The sequence below is a fragment of the Spinacia oleracea genome, chromosome 3 (genome assembly GCF_020520425.1).
Source record: "Spinacia oleracea cultivar Varoflay chromosome 3, BTI_SOV_V1, whole genome shotgun sequence".
In the NCBI taxonomy this organism is placed as follows: domain Eukaryota; kingdom Viridiplantae; phylum Streptophyta; class Magnoliopsida; order Caryophyllales; family Amaranthaceae; genus Spinacia; species Spinacia oleracea.
Window position 1 is genome coordinate 40,337,718 of NC_079489.1, and position 12,973 is coordinate 40,350,690.

Genomic DNA, 12,973 nt, shown 5'->3' on the forward strand with positions numbered 1-12,973 from the left:
AACGCTAGAAAACCAACGACCCTAAAAATTGCCCAAACATTCATAAACACCAATTGGCCAAAGAGTTATACCTAAATATGTGTCCTGCAGCCCCGGGCGATCGCCACAAAAATAAGCGACGCCCAGGACAGCCTGTAACGGATCCCACAACGCTGCACAATGCGTAAAGGACGTTATTAGGCAAGCACGCAAAATTAAGTCGTATGTATGAAAAAGGATAGACGAACAGAATACGAGTACCAGTCAGGGATGCATTTTCAGCGCCCCTGGCTGGGCGCCAATTATTTCAACGCCCCTGCTGGGCGCTGAAGTTGCTGCTTGGTCTTTTGGCCAGGCACCGCAGCCTCGGTGCCCGCGCACAAAATATACGTAGCAATAAACAATTCGTAACAAATTTTCTACGAGGACGTATGAAAAAGGCACTCAATTCTAAGAACGACTTATAAAATAAATAACTCCTTGCGTCGTTATTAGGCCTCATATGACGACAATGTTCGGCACCAAAACCAAGCATACCAATTAATATAACTTTGAATGTCACATGGGCAAAGTATTCAAAAAATGATGTTCAAATAAAATTTTCAAGGAAAAATAATGTTCGAATAAAAAATAAATAAATCCGAGTCTAGACAAGGCTATGCAAAAGTATAATCTAAATCCTAAGTCTTAGTTGTCTTATACATAGAATCGGTCCTAATGCTTGGTGTCGTCCTGCAAGTTAAAAGGTTAAACCATATTGAGTCTCCCTTCCTAACATTTAAAAGAAATCAATAAGCACCCATATGTAATTGTCATTCCTTGCTAAGAATCTACGGCCTCAATACTCTCTCTCACCAATAAAAAGAATATATTATGTAATTCAAGTATTTGCAAAATTGAAACAGTCACGTTCTGAAAATCATTCCTCCATAGTCGCACAACCCCCAAAATAAAACTAAGGTGTTAATACCATTGGCAAAAAAAAAAAAATTAATGGCCTCAAGGCTTATGATCACATTGGGTCACGACTATCATAGTCCTCTCGAGCCACTCGCTTCTTGAAATACTCCTAAGTACGGACTAAAAGATTTTCCATGAATGCAACATGACGAACCATGAAAATACCCAAATCGGCATGCCATAAGGCTACCATCGGGGTAAAGCAATACACACTAAGAGGGAAGCCGCACTAATGATTCTAATCTTGAAAAAATGAAAATTCGATCTCCCCAACTGACTACCTTGCCAATATTAAGAAAAATGGAGCATGACAAATGAACACCCAAGGGTTAAAATCTAAAGTGTCAACCAAAGAAAATTATGGTCCAATTAGCCTAAGTTCGAGTCGCTTGGTCAAGTATTATAGGCTTACACCACGTCATCATTTTGAGTCTAGGCCACCTCCTTGTATTCATGCACGGGTTATAATCAGAAAAATTAATGAAAGTTCGAGTCTAAATCACAACTTCCAATTAAATCCCGGAAACTGGAATCTGAAAAGAAGCCAAAAAAATTATTTTCGATGTAATTCTTTCGTTAAAATTCAATAAAGTAAAAACAACATTTTGAACCTACGCTATTTGCACATTTTAAGAAACGACTAAATACGCTTGCAAAGTAAGACAATTTAAAGGTCCGCCCTAGGCCTACTAAAATTAAAGGTCCACTATAGGGCTACCAAACGAGGCTCACTCAGTCTCGCCTCGTGACTCAAAGACCACAACCATCTACCTTTTAGCCCAAATAAAAAGGGGGAGAAATCCCAAGCAAAAAAGAAAAAGAGAGAAAGAGAAAAGGGGGAGCGAAAAGAGCGAGCCATGAAATACTTAGCCCGTACCTCCCAAAGTGCGGAATTTACCCAAGTAAACGAAGGAAAAGAATTGAGTCATCCAATCCAAATCATATCACAAAAAAAAAACATAAAGTTCTACTACCTTCTACCCTTTCTAATCATCATGCTTGACTAATACCTATACAAATTATCCTATCTCATTCAACCCATCTTTCAAGCCGTCTTGAGTCACGAATAAAAAAAAGACAAATGAAAAAGTACATTCTACGCTTAACATAAAAAATAATAATGAAAAAAGACACTTTGCAAAGCGCCTTTAAAAGTTCGTCTAAAAAAAAAGAAGAGCATTTAGCGCACAAAAAAGATTCGCAAATATCTGGCACAAAAGGAAAAAGAAGCAACACACCAAAATAAAATCTACCCAGAAATCGTTTTCAGCGCCCAGAGCTGGGCGCCGGAATCTTTAGCGCCTCAGCCTGGGCGCCGATTCTCTCTGCTTGCCAAACTTTGCCCAAAAGTGCTCGTCATTTTATCCGCACATACACGAAAAATAACGAACACTTGGAGGGGTACAACACGTATTCAGATATACGTACCAAAAAACACATGAAGAGATTTTTGTGCAAATACATGTACTTAAAAAATAAAACAAATTTTTGGCTTACGGCAAAGCAGCAGATTTAAATAATAATAAACTTCACTTATTTCACCCTCTTTCAAACATTACGATTCCACTCGAACGTACTTGTTTAAAATCGGCATTCTAAGAAACCATTTCTGGCTAAGAACTACGCAAGACCTGATTCCAAATTAAATCTATTTAAGGCGGATACGTAGGAAATCCATGATTCGGTCCAACCAATTTGCAAAAATGATAAAGCCTATAAAATAACAAGAATAAATAATAGAGTCCCTTATTGAAATTTAATTACTTGCAATCCAAGTCGAAAGAAAAATTTAAGTCAAAGGAAGAATCCAAGTCATCAAGATGCCAAAATGAGCACACATCAAAAAATAATAAGGGCACGTACCCTTGCCAGAAGGAGCACTCACACTCCTAGGCACCTAGCCAATACTCAAAAGACCGCTTTGCCTCAATTGAATGGGGGCTAGCGCGAGCGTCCATGACCTCTAAAGTACTCGACTTGACCCTCCCTAAAGCGAACTAACTCACTTAAAGACCTTCTTTCCCCACTAGACACAGTCATAATCGCCAATAAGTAGTAAAGGCAGTAAGCTTGCAATAAAGAGGATTGTTTTACGGCATCGCCCCATTGTTCCTTCGAACTCAGGGCACCCGTTCATGGTAATTCAAGTGCTTGCGAATCCCCTTTGAAAAAAAATCAGACATTGTCAATAGGACTTGGCACTTAACCAAGGCTCACCCTACTCAGGCATAGGACACGGACATCTAAAATCGAAATCTGAAAGCATCATTAATGAGAAGACATAATAGCAACTGGGGGCTAAAAATTGAAATGAAAGAGCTAGGGAAAGAACTAAGTATACCTTGACCTTTTGTACAGACATACACCAAGTAAATCTAAGTTAATTTGAAAGCGGTTTATATTACCGCAATTCTGGAAATGATGGCCCTAAAAACCTAAAGCATGTGCCACACGGGCACAAGTAATATCTTGACGCCTGCAGCCTAGCTTCCAGCAAATCCTTAGACAACATTCCAAAAATTGTAACAGTATTTTGATTCACTCAGGTAATCCTGTACGAACCCTTCTATAAGTCAACTTACTTAGGACACCTCGGATTGTACACAGTAGAACTCAGATTTCAAATAATTTTCAAAGACTTCTTCGAACATAATAAAGTGTCGTTGGTTTAAGCTAAGTATGCGTTTATCTCGATGTTGCAAGTGAGTCAAAAGATTTCTAAATATGATTATGGGTAAAGAAAGGCACCTAGCTTTTGGTCAAGGCACACTTCAACATGTGACTACCTTGACCATGGCAATGTCGCACAACACGACATTTACAAGAGAAGTAGCAAATCACTACTCGAACGTACCTCGCACTAAAACGAGTCTGGTTCAAACTATTCATGATTCATGTCACCGTGAATGCATAAAAACGTATGCCAAGCATTATAGCACCAAGCCAATCCCGTAGCTACAATTGGGGGCTTGAGAAAAACACTCTAAAAATGCTCGAAATGACGATTTTATCGCAAATTCTCGACGCTAATGCTATACACACGTCATAGGGCACAATCCTAAGATTTGATCGTGTAAAACGAACCTTAGAATGGCTACAACCCCTCCCAAATTCTAAGCGTTACTTAGAATATATAAAGTCACCCCACTAACAAGGGTAACTGAAAATTGCGAGTCACCAAAACTCCGATCAAACTACTGCACATAACGCTCGCCCTACAAGCGCCCGTTACACAGTCTACGTCGTTCCAAAACAAAAGCGAAAGAAAAATCAAGGATAAGAAAATAAAAAGAAAGAAACATCTATGAATCCTTGCATCGAACAAAGTAATAAGCCGTGCACACCCACGCAGAAGGTGCTACACTTGTTCGAGCACTTGAACGAGGCGTGATGAAGTACTCCAATGCAAAAAAAATAATAAACACCTAGAGGGATGTTCTAACACACGCTGTTAGGCCACACAAGCCTACGTCGCACCATAAGTTCAACCATCCCACAATACAAGTCTAAAAAAAATAGTAAGGCATATTGCACTAATGCGGGCACGACCAAGAGCATGTGTAAAAGAGGCAAAGACTACTTATCTCCCAAATTCAAAATGCAAGCCACACGACTTCTACATTAAGGATTAAAGGTAGCAAAACATCACCTACCACGGAAGGGATAGCTCGCACCTACACGAGCGGAACCCCAAGGAACCTTTCTCGAAAGAACCTACAAAAATCGTACGCCAAAAGGAAGCATCCCAACATGCATACTTGGGGGCTCCAAGCGACGAAACGACCATAGCAAAATAAAAAAAAATCTCAAAGCAAATGTTTAAACGATCAAAAGGGCACGATGCTTGATCCCACTTCATGAATGGGCCTAAACCCTATCAAGCTTCTAAGAAAACTATTCACATCAGTCATTGCTAAAAAAAAAATGATTCAAGCGAACTGTTTAATGGACCGCACACAACGGCCATTCTATGAACGCTCGTTCACACATACATTCTAAGTATCGAACATTCACGAACACGTTCAAAAGAAAAAATATACGTTCAAAATAGCAACAAGAGCGATCAAAGTCTTACGCCTCAAGGCATGTTCCTCGGGCCATATAGACTCGCCCAACTATTGTAATAACGGTACGCCTTAAGAGCGACAATTCCTTTAAATAATCTCCCCAAAGCGACAAACACCGTAGCCCACCAATCGGCTACGGCTTCTCGAGAAATCATCACGATCACTCAACTCATTGCGATCTCAAAATTCTACGTTCCAAAAAATAAAATAAAATACAAAAAGAGAAGAGAATACGTAGAATTTCCAAGTGAAATAAACGAATGAACAAGAGGCCAACTGTGTCATCAAAAGACCATCCCAAGCAATATTTTCAACGCCCCACCTGGGCGTGAAATATTTCTAACGCCCAGGCCTGGGCGCCGAAAATGAGCCCAGGCCCAAAAAAGGCCCTGACTTCTGTAGGGTACTGCCGTATCCATTCGATTCGAAAATCGACGATTTCTTTACTGAAAGTCGCACCTCACGGCTTTGTTAAGAGTAGCACACCACTTCAAAGATCACTCGCACTTACGAGCACGATCCCAAACACGATCAAGGACATTACAAAATGCGTATCCCCAAGAACCTCTTTGACAAGAAATGACCGTCAAGCACGAGTGCTTGGGGGCTCGAAAGAAAATATATATTTCAAAAGAGAGTATGCAAAGTTAAAACAATATTCCCAGACTACGCTGTACGAAGTCCCGTGTTTGGATAATCTCAAAAGATAAAACCGGATTACGACCTCAAGATAAAGGTCGTCGTTGATACTTATACATAGTCCCCTAATCAAGGACCCAAGTACTGGCAAAATTGAGCCGTAAAGACTAGCTCAAAACCATGAAAGATGATGACCACGAGACAATGGTCCGTCTAAGCACGTTGTCAACCCACATTCAGGTTGCAACTAAATCCGAGCATCCCTCGAAAGAAAATAAATCCTGCAAAAAACAAAAACAGGCTCGCCATCTTCAGCCGGCGGGGTCTGCGTCACTAACTGCGCAGGTCCTCAGTTTTCGAAAATGAAATCTTCAAAAACACAAAACAGGCTCGCCATCTTCAGCCGGCGGGGTCTACTTCACAAATCGCGTAGGTCCTTATTTTCAAAACATCAAAACAGGTTCGTCCACTTCTATCGGACAGGGCGTCCCCCCTCAGCAGGATAGGCTCGCTCACCTTCAGCGGGCGGGGTCTGCGTCACTAACCGCGCAGGTCCTTAGTCGCTGCAGCGATAACTTTTCCTGGTTTCCCTTTTCCAAAAATCAAAGGATGGTTTATCTTTTTCCAAAAATCAAAAGATGTTTTATCTTTTTCCAAAAAATTCAAGGATGGTTTATCTTTTTCCAAAAATCAAAAGATGGTTTCCCTTTTCCAAAAATCAAAGGATTGGTTTTCCGCTTTTCCAAAAAAGAGCGATGTACTGGATTTTCTTCGTTTTACGTCCTATAAAAACAAGGGGGTTTTCTCGTTTAGCTAACCCTGAAAATGAGAATCTTTAAAAACATTTTTACCTCGTGATCAGGCTTGGCCAGGCCTGGTTACACTTTATAGATTTGATTTCGAAAACGTCTGTAGATACTTCCAATGACAAAGTGAGGGAGTTTCTATGCATCTGTAGGTACTTCCAATGACAAAGTGAGGGAGTTTCTATACTTAACAAATTCCAATGACACGTGAGGAATGTGTTAACACTTCAAGTCATGACCTTTAAGTCAAATGTTATCACTCGGGGGCTCGTGAGACCCTCGCAAAACAGGTCACATACACCATGGCTTGTATGACGCACTCCGTCTGATACTTTGACCATCGTCTTATTCCAAGACTCAGTCAAAGTGGGGGCTAACTGTAGACACCTACTTTTGTCCCCATTCCTGAAAGGGAAGGTTCGATGATGAGAACATAAATCTCCACTTGGAAACTCATCTCCTATAAAATAACGAATCTCAATCACCCTTTCATTTCAGCCAAAACTGCTATTTATAGAAACCTGCTAAGAATAGTAACTGCCGTAAGAAGTAGTTGTTAAAAGTGGCAAAGTCATAAAAGATAGAAACCTGTCAGAATTAGGTGTTGCACTCCAACATAAATCCTAAAAGAGATAGAAATTGTAAAAGGAATTCTATTCCTATCGCAATTCGATAAAAGAGTTAACGTATTAATTAAACTCATAACGAATCTAGAGTTCGTAAAGGGCCCAGACGCTTTCCGTCGTAAATTGATACGCACCAAATAACTCGAATTAAGTCTCTTAATGGACTCCATACTCTAGAGTCTAATCTGACAAAGAATTCTGCCCAGATCCTATTTTCAACGCCCAGCCCTGGGCGCCGAAATCTTTGACGCCCAGTGCTGGGCGCCGAAAATACCTAGGACGGATTCTTTTCCTAAACCGTTTTGCATTCATGTTCCTGAAAATCTATCTTTCTACGCCACTTTTTCCGATAAATATAGCCTAAAAACCGACGTGAACACAACACACAATTCCATAACCTGAGTATTGACTCTAGCCTTAAGCCTAGCCTCACGCTGCGAAATTGATCCGGCGTTCTGTCGCAATCGACCCAAAAGTCGAACAGAACGCATCCTGTCCCTTGTAGCTGATGAATTAAGCCTAAATACTGGAACATTGCTTGGAAACCCGAGATTCGTTAAATAAAAGGAGAAACAGCACAGCCAAGTGGTTAGTTTTCTGAGAACCGTGACGCACCTCTCAAGGGTGCGTTGTAATGTGTCCCTCATATGATTTAATCGCTTTCATCACCCTTTTATAAAATTGTCAAACTATTAACTTGATTGATCTATCACGCCTAATAAGATAATACCTTGGACAATTGAATTATCATGCTAGGTACCTTAAATCAACCTAAATAAGATAATCACAATCGATTTAGTATTATGTGTTGCATATTGCTAAAATCAATTCAGAATAGTTTAATAGTTTAAACGCATGTCCCTTCAATTATTTATGCTGAGCTAGTAAGGATAACCTGCCTCTGGAGTTATCGATGAGCACTCCTCTCGGTAGTTACAGTCCCCCGAACTCTCAATCTCTGCCCTGCGGGTGTACGTTGAGCGATCCCCACACCAGGGATCACAAGGGAACCTATGGCCGTCGTGGTCGAACATAATTGCACTCTCTTTATGTCACGATAACCGGGTTTTGTCAGTTTTTCTCATTGTCGTTAAAAACTGAATGGCGACTCCTATATTACTAGTCGATTGGGTGTAAACTCGCAGGAAATCTAACTACACTTGATCTGACGATGTCACGCCCACGAGGGACGAGGTCATGCATTAGCCTCGTGCTTTTTCGACCCCCTCACAGATACAAGACGTTGTTTCATTCTCTTTTATGTCGTTGTGCATTGGAATTCCTGTCGGTATTGCCCGACTGTCGGTAGTAGCCCGACTTATTTTTGGTGTATGGTTGGCTCCCATCACCCTTTCTTTCCTTTTGAGGATACTTTACTTTACCCGTTCGAAGCTACTTTTTATTAAACTGTGAGTCAAGAGTCGTGTCATGTGTAGAGTCTTGTCTCCATGTTCACTTGTTTATTATATGGCTTTTGCATGTGGATTATTAAATCTGTCGAGTGAAGCATGTTAGGATAGAATGTTATTCTAGCTTGTTCGTACTCAGCTTTTGCTGACTTCGTGTTTCATGTCTTCTGGTCATGGCCTTTTCCTTAATGACCCTATGATGATCCATCAATTGCATTTGCGGTTGTTGGGGAATAGATTTTCAATAAAGCAGGTTTGTAGAGATAACTTGCAGGAGAAGTTATCATGGGATTCGAGTTGAGAGTTTTATGCTTCCGTAATTTTATAAACTCTATTTCTATTTATAGTCATGACTAATACTACTATTTTCAGTTAATGGATTTTCAAACGGTTTGTTTAGTTTGGGCCTCAACGGTTCCAACTTGTTTTAATTACCATTAACTATTTATTTAATATGTTTTGAAAGTTAGTTAATTTCGCTGCGTAATTCTGGTAAATAGCCTTAGCCGTTATCACGGTGGCGGTAAGATCTTGGTAATTCTTGTGTTTTAAGTTGGAAAATGTTTTATAAAAAGCAAGGAATTATTAGGGTGTTACAATAGCCGTCGAGGATATAAGACGGTAGTGGGTAAGACCTCTAGCTGGGTTTGGTGGAGGAAAAAGTGGTCTGTTATCCGAATGGAGGACCTCACGCTTTCAAGGCGTCTTTCTAGGTGGAACCAGAGTCCCCGCTATTTGTCTAGGGGTGACGCCTACCCCCGCCTTTTGTCAAGGGAGTGGAGGCTCATAAAGCCCTTATTTCAGGCCGAGATGTATCAGCTGTCTTCGAAGAGTCATGCATGGGTGCCTAATGCTTGGGTTCCCCATGTGGGTCAATTTACCAACATAGTTTTCCTCGCGGCCGTCGGTCTCAGCCCCAATTTGAGTAGAGGTAGTTCATAGTCTTTTTACCAAAGCCTTGTTCTCTTTTCTTTTACTAACTCTCTCAATTTCATGTAGATTCTGCCATGGATCGTTTATCCCCCGAGGACAAGGGCTTGGTGGATGTACCTACTTGGTTATCCCAGGTGTATACTGAGGACATTCTCAAGGCCGTGGAGGCCAAGAAGAAGGACTCCTCCAAAAAGTCTAACGAGGGTGCCTCTGGTGATGTTGTCAAGGTATGTTCTTGTTTACTTTTTAATATGCTTCTGCATTCTTCTTAGGTCTAAGTTTGGCTGCCTACTTGTTGCATTTTTTAGGAGCCCGCTTCGTCAGCTTCAAAGAAGCGTCATGCGTCTTCGACGGTGGCTCCCAAGCCTAAACGACCCTTTTTCAAGGAGCCGAGTACCACCGACGCTGCAACGAAGCCGTCGCTGGTGAAACCGGTTGCTCCTTTGACTGGGGGAGAAGTTCCCCCTTCTCAAGCGTTCACTCCTCTTCCTGAGCACAGGGAAGCCTCTCCCCAGGTAGGCACCGAAGGAGATTTCGCGGCCAGGGCGGCCGTTGACGAGGTAGCTGCCGACCAGGCTGATGCTGCTGGAGCTACTACTTCGTCCAGGGAGAGTAAGGGTAAGGGCAAGGAGGCCGACGATCCTCCTGCTGTTGATGCTCCCATGCCTCCTCCGGCTCCGTCAAGTGGTTAGTGTCTCTGTACCTTTAGGTTGTCATGACCACTTGGTATTGTTGTATGGTATTTGATATTTTGAGATTGATTCAGTTGATATGTTCAAACGGATGCGGCGTGCTGAAGTAGCGAACATCCCCCTGTCAGGCGATTTCAGGTCAGAGGAAAAGGATAAGATCCTTTCGGACGTCTACGCTGCCATTCTTGAGGAATATATGAGGTCGCTTCCCGGGATTGACCTGGGGTACTTTGGGTCTATTCAGTCCCTCATACTTGATGTGAGATACTTTATTCATTGTCATTATTATTATTTATTATATTTTTTTTAACTAAATCTATTTTGGTCGTGGCAGCTCTTCATCCGTTGTGCCGAGAGTAGGCACTACCGCTTTGATATGCATAAAGAGATGCTCAAGCATAAGGACCAGATTGAGAATCATGTGAAGTATGCTGAGAGGACAGCCAGGTTGATCAATGTGGACGCGGACAAGAAGATTAAGTCTGAGACAGACGCCCTGAGGAAGGCTGAGGAGGACGCTCAGAACTATGAAAAAAAGTTGCTGGAGCACGAGGAGAGGTTAGCCGTGCTGAGAAAGGAGTATTCCTCGATCTCGGAGCGGGTGACCAATTTTTCCACCAAAGTGGACGCCTTGGAGAAGAAGCTCAAGGCTACCCAGGATGAGATTAAGGCCGTGCGCGGAGAGGCCACTAGCTCCTTCAAGCTTGGCGAAGAATACATTTTGGAGAATGCTCGGCGGGCGTGGGATCAGTCTATGGATGGGAAATACTTTTCCTGGTTTAAGCGCCGTATCTCCTACCAGATGGCCGTCTCAACAGCTAGACGTCTTGTCCTGGATCCCCCTGAGTTCTTTAGCGAGGGGGAAGATGAGGACGTGGAGGAGGAAGAGGTGAATTCCCCCGAAGACCAAGATGTTCAGGACGGGAGCTCCACCGCCCCTCATCCATAGATGATCTTTGTTTAACTAGTTTAGATGGCGTCGTGGGCGCTTGTAATAACTTTGGTGCCTTTTGGCATTTATTTGTTTTGGGTTTGTTTGCGCCTTGCGCGCATGTATGAATATTTTGTGCCTCCTGTTCACATGTTTTTTTTTTATTCCATTTCAGTTTATTTGCTGATTTCTTAGGAACTTTCTTTTTGGTCAATTGATGGACGGTTACCCTAGTGTTTTAGGTGATCAGCCTAATTCGAGGCGCTAATCTAGGCCACTTCTCAGGCCGTCAACCGATTAGTCTTTTTAAGACGCCTTCCAAGGAGGTGGCGTCATATTGAGTGTCTGCTCTTGTTGAGTCTTACGTTTGCATTTTTATTAGTACATGGTACTTTTAGGGCTTTAATTTATAGTGACGCCACCGTTTGAGGCTTGTTTATTGTGGAGTTCTCCACCCCTTAGAGTCTTAAGGAGCTTTATTGAGCCTTGTATTCGTCAGATAAGAAAACATTCATTATTTTACCAAGTAGCAAAACTAAATTCACCGCTTCGTAGGCGGGCATTTACAGGCCGTTTTGTGGGCTCTAGTACGATAGGCAGGCCGTTTTGTAGGCTCAAGTCACATAAGTTATCCTAATGACATTCTATTTTCAGCCACTTTTCTCTGTCTTGACTGGTTCTGGTTTGGCTGGTTTACTCTCATTGGCGGCTGGCAGTTCTTCTTCATGCTTTCTTTTGCTTCTGGCTTCGGCCGAATCTTTCTTCCATGCTGACGGGTTGAGGGTTGTGAGGTAACAGTCTCTTGCTTGCTGTTGGTCTCCATGTATGGTTCCTATCGCCCCATCATCGCATACAAACTTCAAAAGCATCAGATGGGTGACGACTACTGCTTTAATCTTGTTCAGGGTGGGTCTTCCCAAGATGACGTTGTATGCTGTCAAGTCCTTAACAATTAGGAAGTTCACTTCCATCTTCCGTTCATTTTTTCTATCCCCAATTCTAACCGGCAAAGTGATGACGCCTACAGGGTGTATAATGCTTCCTCCAAAACCAATGATGGGATAGTGTATGCTCTTCATGGTTTTGGGGTCATGTGCTAGGCGGTTGAGGCATTCCAGGCTCATTATGTCAGACGAGCTCCCCGTGTCTATTAGGATGCGCTTCACCCTCATATTGGATATTTTGAACTCGACCACAAGAGGATCATCATGCGGAGCGGCTACTCGTCCACCATCTGACTCACATATCTCGATCCGTGGGAATGGGTCCAGATGTGACTTTCCTGACAGCATTACCTGCCCTAGGGGGCGAGCATAATCTTTCTGCCCCCTCATGGTGGGTCCTCCAGCGGCTGGTCCCCCAGATATGACGGCTACAAAGCCCCCTTCGCTGTGTTGTCCCTCTGTAGGTGAGACAGGTGACTTGTTCTTTTTGTACTAGTTTTTTCCAAAGCCATGAGCATTTCTCTGCAAGTAGTTCTTGAGGTGTCCTTTGGAGGCTAGGCCGTCTAGAGCTCTCTTCAAGCTTCTACAGTTATTGGTTTCATGCCCTATGTCTTCATGGAACTGGCAATACAACTTAGGGTCTCGACTCTCAGCAGGAGACTTCATGGGGAAAGGTCGTTCAAGGTCAAACCTGGTTCCGACGTCCTTCAGTATCGTGAGGAGATCTGTGTTATACTCGAAATATTCCCTTTCTTGTGGACGTTCTCTCTTGTGTTCAGGAGAATTGGTATCATGCTCTTTCGAGAGAGCCCAAGTACCATTTACTCGTGGGGCTTTTCGGTCTATTTTGTCTTTCTTCCCTGAGGAATCTGTTGCTTGTACAGTCCTTCCATCTTTTGAAGCACTGCATATTTCTGTTGCATGGATAAATGATTCGGCCTCGTCCAAAACTTCGGCCATAGTCCACACACTTTTCTTGACTAGGTC